Source organism: Idiotropiscis lumnitzeri, chromosome 13 (assembly GCF_059441095.1).
Source record: "Idiotropiscis lumnitzeri isolate Australia: NSW breed Sydney's pygmy pipehorse chromosome 13, RoL_Ilum_1.0, whole genome shotgun sequence".
NCBI classification, from domain to species: domain Eukaryota; kingdom Metazoa; phylum Chordata; class Actinopteri; order Syngnathiformes; family Syngnathidae; genus Idiotropiscis; species Idiotropiscis lumnitzeri.
Genome location: NC_142403.1, coordinates 11,510,467 through 11,523,538, shown reverse-complemented (window position 1 = coordinate 11,523,538; position 13,072 = coordinate 11,510,467).

Here is a 13,072-nt window from a genome sequence, read left to right as displayed (position 1 = left end):
AGTTCAACATCATAAACTCTTTCGTATCCCGAAACGATCTGCTTGAGTATTTCAACGTAAATATTCCTGATCTGTTTTATGCAGTGGAAAGGAACTTGAGCAAACGAAATGCAATATTTATCTATCATTGCTAAAGCGCCCGTCCTCTCCGTTTGTGAACCTTAACAGTTCTGAAAAGCGTTAAAACAAACTAAAAAAAATTAAAATAAATCAGTTTTCACACTTAAGGCAACTTTCTTTTTAAACACACGATAAAACATGAAGAATGAAAAGTTCAACTAAAAAAACGATACACGACAACCTGTGCAGGAGGAGACCAGTCGGCGACGAGCTTGCGCTAATAGCTAACGTTAGCGGTGGACGATGTGAAGCTTAGTTGGCACCTTTCAAGTTCTTCTCGTCGCGTTTGTTGATGCTTGTTTTGTCCTCAACATACGATGTTCCCTTCCCACAACGACAGTTTGGAACTCATTAGTCAGCTACGCTAAGGCAGTTAACGTCTTGAGCTGAGATCACACTTGATGAGTTCCCCAAATAACAAACCTGCACCGTTTTCATGTTTCAATGTCAAAAGAGTCATTAAGATAGCTTGAAAAAAATGTAAAATAAAAATTCCATCAACAGTCGATTCTCACGAGCATTTAATGGATGATACCTCAAAGAGCAAGCTAGCTGAAGAAGCAACAGCCAATAAAGCTGCGCCTTTGTTTATGAAAACGCTCATCAGACGTTTTGTATAAATTGCCCCCGGCTGAACATTCTTGACTAATTGATCAGGTGTGGTTATGAAGGAATGTTCTGGATGGATTTATTTATTTTTTTTATTCTTATTTTTTAACTTTGCAATGTTGCCACACAAGTTTGCTCCAAGTGCACAGTGCGTCCTCTCCGCTAACATCCAAGCAACAGTCCCAAATGTCGCTCCTGATGGAACCTCAGCCGTCTGGCCTGCGTTCTCATAAAGGCCTTTTTGGACAGCGTTCACACTTAACCGCTTTCTTTACGGTCCAAGCGGTCTTCCTTGTAAATGTGCCTCTTGATTTCTTGCCGAGTGCTATCATGCGGTCTGATTCATTGATTCATATTTCAACGAGGCATGAATGAAGTCCTTTGTTGATCTTTTATGTTGCAGGGACAAAAAAAGCCGGCCGACGAGGAGCAACAGTGATGATTTTGCCGCTGATGAACGTGACGTTGCATAATGCCCCAAAAATGGCAACATTCGGAGGTCACGTAACATTTTGTGGTCAAATACAACAATCACAAAAACTTGTATTCAGCTTTCCGGTCACATTTCAGGATGAGCCAAACGATGTATTATAACATTTACAGGTGAACTTTATTTGACTTCCTCTAAACTTCAAAGCACGTCATGACCAAATGTACAACGTTTCAGTGCTCAACTTTGCCCAACTTGTTCTCTGGAAGCACAAAATTCATAAGTCTTTGATCCAGGAATGAACCGGCACGTGACTTTTCATAGTTGACTTGGGATTGTTTTTTAAAAAGTCCTCAACTTCATGACGTTCAAATTTTGACATCATCACGAGACCAAGACAGCGCCTAACAATCAAGAGTCACAGTAACGAATATAAGCGGACGCTTTTGTAAACGTTATGGTAACAACCGTAAACTTCTTTCCAGACGTTATGAGGCACGGAAAGAAAATCCATGATGGTATACTTCCCTACTCCAAGCCCCGCCCCCCCTAATATAGACACACACACATATACATATATATATATATATATAAATTTCCTCTTAAAGAACAATAAAAAATAAAACATGATTTAATTTCTGTCATATTTGTCCCCGTTTTTTTGACTAACGACCTTCACATGCTAATCCCAGGCTAAAAAAACAATCTATTAATATTTAAATCATTTATTGTTATCAGGCGGCACGGTGGGCTACTGGTTAGCACAATGCCCTCACAGTTCAGAGGTGCAGGGTTCGATTCCACTTCCGGCCTTCCTGTGTGAAGTTTGCATGTTCTCGCCATGCCTGTGTGGCTTTTCTCCGGGTACTCCGGTTTCCTCCCATGTTCCAAAAACATGCATGGTACGTTGATTGGACGCTTGGTGTGACATTGACGGAGTACTCTTTGCCTTCTGCCCGAACACAGCTGGGATGGGCTCCAGCACATCGGCGACCCTCGAGAGGAAAAGTGGTTCCGATTATGGATAGATGGATGTGATGTTATCGTGACCTTGCAATAAAAAAGCATCTTCATGATCTGGCTTTGTTTTTCGATTTGTTGGTGGCTGTGCACATGGTAGGCCACCGACATTTCTGGAAGCATGAAAACTTGGAGCGTGTTTTCAATTTATTCTCGTAACTGTTGACTAACGTCAAAGTTCTAAAACAATTAGCGCAACCGCTGTGTTGGATGATGATGACAGCTGTCCGCAGTTTGACGCATTTTCCATCTGTGTTTCAGCATGCAGTGTGGGAGGTCTCTGTGGCATTTTTCAAAACGTCTCTCACACACGCACACACATTTGGTACCTAAAGCCAAACACCCAAGCGGTGCCAAGTCAAATAGCCTGCTGGCATCGCACACGGGAAATCTTCCCCAAGTGAGAAACTGAAGATGTGGGCAAGTTTGTTTTGGGAAAGGCCCCCAAAGAAGAAGCATTGGTGCAATGTTGTATTGCCACTATCACAGTTGTTTTCGACTGTGTGCAGATGCATGTGTCACTTTTTGGCACAAATGCATGTGCATGTGCATGTACAGGCGGAGCAAAAGGCCTGCACGGAAGTTTCCAAATTGACAACACTGTGATGTTTGAGTCTCACGAGGTCAGAGGCATCACTCTCAAGCACTTTTGTTACTCCGTGCACTCCGACGTGCCCTCGGCCAGAAGTTGTTGCTCTTGTTGCAAGAGTGACGCCTCAGGTGGTGCACTTCCCTGCAGCGTTAAAGCTTTTAGGGTCACTCAGGTTTTGTGTGCTCATGTCGAAAGCCGTCGGCACGCTTTGTCGCTGCCTTTTTGTTATGCGTCGCGTTGGCTAAAGCGGGCGAGAAAGGAGGAGTGCGAACAGGACGCCCAAAAAGCGTAAAGATCCAAATTGAGCAGTAAATGGACAAACAGTGACTGTCCTCAGCCTCATCTGCACTTTCTTCTTTTGTGCCACGGTGGCTGAGGAGCAGTGTAATGTGTCTCTACAGGAGGGGGGGGGGCTGGGGGGGGCTTCTGAAAGCACACTCTCTGATTTAGGAGCAGAGCTGGCAATGCTCAATGACTCTCTTGTTGCTTTATTAGGGGAGTAGGAAGGACTCGACCAAAGGACATCAAGCCCACTTTCCACTGAACAATCAGGTTCGCTTTTTCAATTCAGTACAGTATGCATTTTTCCATCCATCCATTTTCGTCCGCTCATGCACGTCCAGTCCAAGTCACGGACGGGGGCAGTCGTGCCCAGACTTCTTTGGCATCACTGAGGTGTTCCCAGGCCAGCTGTGAGATGTAGTCCTAGTCTTCCTTACAAAGCTATTGCAACACCGAGGGCGATTCCTCTACTTTTGTAGACTGCAAACATTTGGTTTTGACATCAAAGGATGAATAGGAGACCAACATTTCGGCTTTTATTTCCTGTGATTTACATCTGCACATTTTCTTTGAACCCACCCACGTATTGAAGCATGTGAGTGACATGTGAGGCTGGACAATGAAGTGAATTCAAATGTCACTGAGTTGTTTTGTAGAATTTTGTGAAATTGTCAGAGCGACCGCTTAAAACTTTGACTTCAAGTCAAAGTGTTTCGGAACAGTCAAATTATAGTACCAAAATAAACTGCATTCATGCTGCATTTGCCTTTATTTTCGCTTGAGCTAGATCACCATTTACATAAAAAAAAATATATATAAATATATAATATATATATATATAAATATATAAGATATATATATATATATATATATAAATATATAAAATATATATATATAAAAAATATATATAAAATATATATAAATATATATATAAAAAAATATATATATATATAAAATATATATATATATATATATATATTAAAAAAAATATATATATATTTAAAAAAAAAAAAAAATATATATATATATATATATATATATATATAAAATATATACATTATTTTTCACACTCATTGAACCCGACTGACTTTTGTGTTTTGTCGCCCTGAAGTGTCCGATTGCATTGTGTGTGTTTGTGAGAGATATTTTACACCTAGCAATGAATAGTTGATTTGCCTCTGAAGACAGTATTTATATTAGTTCTTAACATGAAAACGAGAGCACTAGCAATTGATCGTTAATGGACCTTCACTTCTGCAACACTTTTCTAATAGAAAGCGAGTCCAACTGCTTGCGCGTCGCGCCTAGAAAGTTATTCTAAATTTGACACACGCCACAGAAGAGTGTTTTACTTGGCCTGACAATTTTCAATAAATAAAAATAAACGCCAAAATATTTGACGAGTCTTCAAAATAGCAAAAAATTAAGCATTGTCACCGCTCTTAAAAACTGTGGATGTGTCATCTGAATGTCAATCAGAAGTAGATCATTTCTTATGCCAAAACATAGTCACTGACACCGACACTCATATTAGTTAATCCGCATTGATTATTTTTACATCTATTAATATGGTAGACTCAGTAACACAAAATACAATTCAATTAACAACACAAAGCTGTTGTGTAAACTGTAGCACCAAAGAATTAGCTTTTTTCAGATTGCAGCTATAGCTAGCTAGCTAGCTAGCTTTACCTGAGTGACTTGTGATTCACCACTCGAGTTCCATTCAAACTTGACTTTGCAGTGTTGACTCCTTGATGACGTCAGCTCAGCAGGAACCAAATGAGCGGTGAATCATGTTTGAATCCGTCTTGCGCGGCTTTCAGGTGTCAGCAAGTGTGAGGAAGTACATGAACACAATTATGTGTCACAATTACGTGTCGAACCGTGGTCGAGATAAAACCTGTTCTGCCGCCGCAGCCGCGCCGCTCCATTGTTACCGGCTGCAACCGCTTCCTTCTCCACCCGTCTTGTTTATGTCTGCCACTTCATTTCTTTCTTTGTCAGGACTCAGACAGACGACGAAGGCAGCGGCGAGATCAGAAATAGCAACAAACCTCTGCCTGGCTTCCAGCACATAAATCATTCATTGTTTTGATCAAGGCTCAGCTGAGGTCTCGTCGTTTGCTTTTTCATTTGGAATCTTGAAAGCCGACAAAGCCAAAGGTCCTCCGTTAAAATTTTTTTTTTTTTTACCCAAGACCGGACATCATTATAGTTCAGCTTCTCGTTCACGTCCAAAGGCGAATACTTGACTCATTTTCAGATGTTACGTTGATTTTTTTTTTTATTCAGGCTCCTGCCACATACCTTCACAAGAATTCCTGGGCATCTGCACTCCAAAATGAAATTTCCCTAGGCATATTTCTGCCTGGAATAAGTTTGTGTTTGACTTTGGGCTCGCTGGGTTTGCTTTGAGTTATGGTGTTGATTATATTTTAGGGATTTCAGCTTTTGTTTAGGTGCTCAATGTTTTGGTTCAATGTAGGAGTTGGATTAGCGTTTTGGTGATTTTGTGTTTTCATTTCGGTCAGTGTCAGCTTTATTTTTTTTCTTTCTTGCTAGTTTCAGAATTGCAATTTAGATTTATGCGTCGTTTGGTCGCCGGTGTGGACGAACAATCAATTCAAATCATAATGAACGTGGATAAAGAATGATTTTATTTTATTCTTTTCTTCCCCCAGGCTCAGAATACAAATGGTAGTTAATCGATAAACAAACGCTCCGGTTGGTTCATCTTATATATATTTTTTCAAACTTCAGCTAAATTTTTGTTTTTGTCATTCGACTCATGAGTCACACACAATTGAAACCGCAACAGTCTGTCATCTTATCTCATCCTCTTTGAAAATCGGACAAAAACAAATAAATTGTTTGATCTTGGCAGAGAACCGAACCCCACTTGCGTAGTTCCACCATTTTTCGTTTTAAACATTATTCTTGAACGAGAGGTCTGTCATGGCGTCGATCCTCCAGTTGCCCCAAACTGTGTTTGTGCGTCTAATCCAGCACGTGTCTGCTTCATTAGTTTTAGAATGAGGGTGGGGTACACATCAACCCCCCCCCACCCCACGCCCAGACAGGACCAGATGCTCCAGACATGTCCGGGTATCCCTCTATTGTATTATTCATCCTGTGTGTCACATCCCATCTGAGGTGGTCAGCCGGACGTCATGACACGTGCTCACGCACACGCTGCGTTATCTTGCAAATTCAGTTTGGTGTTAGTGGGGGTGAACCCATGTGTCACACTCGAGCTCATTGTGACGCCTTTGAAGTTTTATTAACTGCAAATGTGCAAGGAGGCCTGCCTTTGAATGACGCTGGGGGTGTGTGGGTGTGTGTGTGTGTATTAAAATGCATCCGTGTCACCCCAGGCAACATATGAAGCCCAACAACCATTGCGCTCTTTCTGGGAGCATGTCTGTATGTTTTATTAATGGAAATAAGCGGAAGTGTCGATTAAGCGAGCACAAAAGTGTGTGCACAACAAAGCGGGCGTTTGAGTTTGTGTGGAAGATGAATGGAGTCTTTTGGAACAAAAGCGCATAAATCAAAGCATGTGGGCCTCGCCGGGAATGTCCACATAGTCGCTCACGTTTGTTGCTCATCAGCTGTTTTCTGTGGATGGAAGCTTTTGTGTGCTTGCGTGTTCTCATCCAAGCGATGGTTCTCCACTCCCATGGGTGTTTGCAAGACAAAGGGATGCCCCACATTCATGACGTTGCAACGTTTCACTTAAGATTTGAATCTGAAAGTAAATGGGAAAATAGTTTTGCATTCCGGAGTCACAAATCAACAGAGGCCCTTCTCCTCGTCCTTCACCGCTTTCACTGGCTCTTGAATCTGTTGTGCAAAGATTTTTTTGTGTTGTTGTTGTCAAACGCAGAGTAATTAAGGGCTTCTTTTGGGAATATGATTGACCATTTTAAATTAAACAAACATGCAAATATTTTTTTTTAAAACCCTAAATGGACAACCACGCAGGCTGTGTATGTACACGGGACCAAGTCGCCCCACGAATGGGAAAAAAAAATCTTCAAATAATGGATCCCCATTTAATTGTATTGGGAAAAAAAACATATTTGTCAACCCCCAAAGTTATTGAGCGGGTATAAAACCAATAAGAAGCATTTTCCATGCAAAATAGAGGTTGCCTTAAAACAAACCCCAAAAAAATTAGATAAAAAAAGAAGAAAAATAAATTTCACGAATCGGTTTACAACCATTGCCGTTGTACTTTTAGCCGTTTATTGAATGGAACAAACACAAATTGAGAAGAACTCATGCACGGAAGCTCGCACTGAACTAACCGGCCGACCTTACTCCGGCTCATGACCTTACATAATAGGCCACGCCCCTTAAAGGCACACACAACACACAAATATAAATCTGCAGTCATTACAATCACACAAAAGCAAAAACTCTTTTTATTTGCTGGGGTGGAACAGATTGAGATATTAGTTGTGCGCCGTCTTTTTTCATGACTTGAATTTAACTTGTACGTCTACGACCATCAGAATCAGAAATCCCTTCATTGTCATTGTACTCAAGTGTGCAACGAGATTAGAGATAGAGAGATTACCATATTTGTGATGGAAAAAAAAAAAAGGACTTTTAAATCCAAACCAATTGAAGGTCAACCCACATCTTGGAATGAATCGTGTTTTTATCCTTAGACGTTCCACTCTAGTAGGAAACTATCCACAAAAATCCATTTAAGATGCTTAAATGTGCAATGAAAAGATCATTACACATTATTATATGAATAAAATGCTGCACATGTGCTTTAACTCTTTTCTTTTATAAGTACTTTCCAATACGACGGGCGAGCTAAGAGACGTGTTTATAACCTGAAATGTCGAAAAACAACCTAGAGTGAAACACTTCCACAACAGCCAACCACTGTACCCTTTCTTCACACTTGTTTGGCTTTGTGGCACTCACGCACGCACAGCAGACACAAGTCTTCTTTCGCTTCAGCGGTCACGCTGCTGACAATCTGTCTGTCTGTCTGTCTGTCTGTGTTTGCTCCTCATGACTCCACTGGGAGACCTCAGCAGCACGGTGGGGGAGGGCGGTGCGTCTTTCAGCAAACGTTGGCTCACAAACATCCTTCCGCAGTGCACTCGCAAGCAGTTCAACAGTCATCTTCTTTTTATGTCATCATGAGGAAGCTTTGGAATATTTCAAAATGATCTCTGCCCAGGTTGTTTAAAAGCCGTTTATTGACGTGGTATTGATTGCTTTGGTGTGATTTGTCTTCCTGCAGTTTTTCAACTCAACTTTTTGGGATTAATGGTGGATGAGGTGGTTTTCACGTCTGCCTCCCGGTTCTGACGTTTGAGGTTCAAATCTTGGCTCAGGCTGGTATATGGTACTCTTACTGCAGACGCGGCTTCTATCTGAGGATTGCCCGTACGGGAGTTATATTAGTCGTTCTTTGCAGAAGATAAAGAAAGAAAAAAAACTGTATAAGCTTGTAAGTATTGTTTTATGGTCTGTCCACATGTGTTGTTGCACCGTTTGTGTTCAGAAATCCAATGCTTAAAGCAGGGATGGGCAAACTTTTGGATTGGCGGGCCACAATGGGTTCTAAAATTTGACAGAGGGGCCGGACCAGGAGCAGATAAATGTTTTGGTAACTTCACCTCATGGGAAAAAGAAAATACATTTCATTTGAAAGCATTACAACAATATATTTGTCTTTGAAAAAACCACAGTATTTAGAAAATAAAACATCAAAAAGGTTTATTTATATTTTATCAAGTTCGCCAGGCCGGATTAAAACGTTTAATGGGCCACATGTGGCCCCCGGGCCGTAGTTTGCCCACGCCTGGCTTAAAGGCTAACTCCTCTGCCACGTAGATGCTAATCTTTATCTTGTGTGCCTTGCCTGTGAAGTTTCCCATTTTATGTTAGAAAAAAATTATGATTGCTATTCTCTTTAATGCTTCAAATTCTTGAGGGCCTAAATATGAAAACAAAATTCCTCGCCAAACTTTACACACACTTCGTGCCTGTCTAAAAATGTAACGTAAAATAATTAATCTGTAGCTCCCGTTGATTTGAAAATTGTTTCATTCGGAGGGTCCTGTGCTGGCACTCCGTCCTGGTGCATAGCAGCCCACTGAAAAAGCACTGCAGTACAATACCTCCAAATTTCCACACACTCTTGATCTTTTCCGTTCTTTAAAAACTGAAAATAAGAGCGCTCGCTGAGGTCTAAGCTTTTATTCCAGGAATATGTTTCTTGTTGTGGTCGGTGCTTTGCCTTTTCACTGCAGTCGGTTGTGGTTTGCTACTGTCTAGTTTGGAAACATACACCATGACGTGGCTTGTCTTTGCATTGTGCTGTGTGTTGGCAAGATGAGGAAAATGTCAATAGTGTGATATCATACCATAGCAACGTGTGACAGTGTCCATTCAACAAAAAAAAAGAGGTGACACGGTTTGAGTCCTTGTAGAATCGAGTTATGCAACGTAAAGACAGTGGAGTACAATACTGGAGCACCCAAACCAGATCCTGTTTGTGATCTCGGCGTGGCATCCTGACTCCACAGTCTCCTCGTTGCTGCAGCATGCCCGCTGTCTCCTGTGGAGAGCCACAATCTCCTCCATTCACGTTCTTGTTAAGTCAAGTTCCAATTGATGGGTTCAATGCAATGTGTTTTTTTTTCTTTTGTAATTTCCTGAAATGGAAAACCCACCACAACAAACGTTAGGCGAGGGGAGCTCATTTGATACTTTGCTTGTGGTCTTAAATACGCGTGCCCACGCCATGTGGTTTTAATCATCCACTTGGAGTCAATTTAAGGTTAGACAAAACAAAACAAAATCAAAAAAATGTTCCACAAATGTCACGATATAGCCACAAAATTGGCCTTGGTTGATTTAAAACTCGTGTTTAACCTTACATGTCCCACTGTAGTAAGAAACTATACAGAAAAATCCTTTTAAGAAGCTTAATTATACTCTGAAAATAATTATATCAGTACAATATAAAGAAGTTATGAATAAAATACATTTAATTTTATTCTTCAGCATGGTAAGAGTTTCATTTGGATGCTATAGCTCATGTATATTTTTACCACAAGCTTTTGCGATTTCATTCACAGTTATGTACATATTCGAATTATAGTTGTGTATTCTTGTAAAACACAATATGTCGACTGTAGGTATTCAATTAAAAGTCACAGAGGTCCACGACTAAAATTTCTTCCGATTAAAAGATCCGAACCAAAGTCCAACTTCCCTTAATGTCTAGCCCAGGGGTGGGCAAATATTTTGATTGGCGGGCCACAATGGGTTCTAAAATTTGACAGAGGGGAGCAGGATGCAGGAGCAGATGGATAATAAAAAATACATTTAATTTGAAATGAAATTGAATAAAAAGTTTACAACTCTATATATGTCTTTGAAAAACCACAGAATTTAGAAAATAAAACATTTACGAGGTTTATTCATTAAATTTTTTCAAGTTCGGCGGGCCGGAATAAAAATGTTTAACGGGCCGCATGTGGCCCCCGGGCCGTAGTTTGCTCACACCTGGTTTAGAATGTCTCGTCATCACGGCGCTAAACATGCAGGTAGTTATGTGTAAGGCATAAAAAAGTCACAAAGATGAAGTAGCATGCGTTTTTCAGGATTGGAACAGTTTTACTTGATTGACAGTTGCAGTAGCGGGTCATGTCTTTCTGCATTCAGCAGACACGCCCACAGCGTCAGAGAGCGGAGAGATCATATTGGCACCTCTCCAACATTAGCCCAAATTTCCATACTTTGCTGACAAACATTGAAGCACTGCAGCCTCAAAGTTACAGGACATGAAACAGCCAATCTGCTTTGGCCAGACGGTGCACATTGATCCACCACCGATGGTGGGCGCCCCCCCCTCTCCTCCAGGGATGGCGAAGGGACGTCGATTGTGGCCTCATCAAGGCGTCTTTGTGTCCGTGCGAGACAGGCGGGGGGCCCCAGCTGGGGGTCTCAGGCCAGCAGACGCACAGCAATATTTGGGTGTGCAAAAGTCTCCGTCCGTTCCACCTCGCTGCTTCCTTTAACAAGAAGTCCAAATAACGCTCCGCCCACCTCATACATGCACAAAATCACCACCCCCGCCTATATGCACAGATTGTTATGGCAGTTAGTCCCCCCCCCCCTAATCTTTTTTTTTTGTTTCGGGGGCCTCTGATGTTCTTTTGTCTGCAGCCGACGTTCAAATGACCATTTCTTCACGCCGGTTAATGGCGTTGTCGGCGAGTTGTCTTTGAAACCACTCGCTTTGTGCAGTTTGCATCACAATAGGAGCCATTGACTGGCCCATCAGTCCTGTCCTGTCCTGTCCCCCTTGTTGCCAACTATTAAACACACAATCTTCTTTTCAAAGTGACGTGTTTCATCTTTTTCTACACTTGTGTTTTGTCTTAAAGAATCCATAAAAGCAGCTTTGATGAGGGACTTCACCCGTTGATGCTAAAATTAGCATTTAAGTAGCTCGATTTGGCAACTTTTTTGACTACCCTAGCAACTTTTTCCCCGCAAGCACTTTGCAACAAATTTGGCTATTTTTTAAATTTGTTTAGAAACTTTTATCAAGCTAACCTTTCATTTCACTGCACAACAAAAATACCGTCTTGCAACTCTAGGCCAACTAAATTCTTGAATAATTTTTCCCACCATTGATGTGACAGACTGTTTGAACAATTTGAATTGAAATAAGAGAAATATTTTCAAGAAGGTAATGAACTGTGATCATTTGGTTGCAAAAGTGTCTCGCATGTGGGGCTGTAGCTGTGTTCACATTTAAGCATTCACATTCTAACTAATATACAATACAAGCTAGCATCCACCTTCAACATTTAAAGTGTCTCTGATTAACCTCAAATAAAGTTCAGATATTCAGGTAGACTTACCCTAACATTGTGCATTACTATTGTTTCTCTGGTCACTTCTTTGCAAAATGATCATAATACGTTCTCATCGGTCAACAACCAGTTAACTCATTTAATTCCAGAAATTTTCACAAGAGGAAACCCCTCAATTCCAGCGTTTTTCTGGGTTTTGGTGGATTTTGCGAGGCCAACAGAATGTTGTGTTCAAATGCTATAAGAACACGATGCTGTGACGTTAAAAAAAATAAATTAAAAAAAACTAAAACGTATAAATACGTCTTTGGGAGGCGGAGATTACTTGAAAACGTATGTGTGTCTTACGGGATGAATGAGTTAAATGCGAACAACCATAAATTTACATTTATATATATATAAGAAATATGAGCAAAATGAACCGACGTGTTGTTTATATTAAACATGATGATGTCATCTAATACAACACATTTTAAATAATTTTTTGCTGACATTCAATTTGCGTAATACAAAATCGATAAAATGTCCTCCTACCACATCTCTTTTTAGCAACAAATAACGAAAATGAGTTTGCAACAGACACTGACCCATCGCGACATGAACATGCCGACATGCTTCACTGATCGTGGGCTGCTTCTGGCATCATGTCACAGCTTCACTGGGGCATTTTTGGAGCCGCCTCTTGTTGACATCCAATTAACAGTCGCAGTCGGCCTCAGCTCACTTGAAAAACTTGCATCACACCGCTGCAGTTATAGGCCTTCAACTTTTAGATTTCACCTTGCATTTGGTGCATGTTGCGTAATCTATAGGCGCCTTTTTAAGTCAGCTGCATGTGAGTTGCTGTTAAAATATTTACAGCGTGATTTCACGGCATGCACACGATATACACGTTTGCATTTAATATTCAAATCTCCCTGTGCACAACTTGCAAGAAACTTGAAAAGCATTCGCTGGATGGAATTTGATTTCTTGTCTCTTAAACAGTGAGATGATCTTCAGTCTACTTGAAATTCACAAAAGGAGTTGCATGATAAAAAATAAACTATGTGTGGAGCATGCTTGACTGTTGGGAACGTTTGTTTCGAAGGCTGCTTGAGCTTCCTAATTCCAAGCATTTCCTGGAAAACAGATGACACACAACAAGGGCAC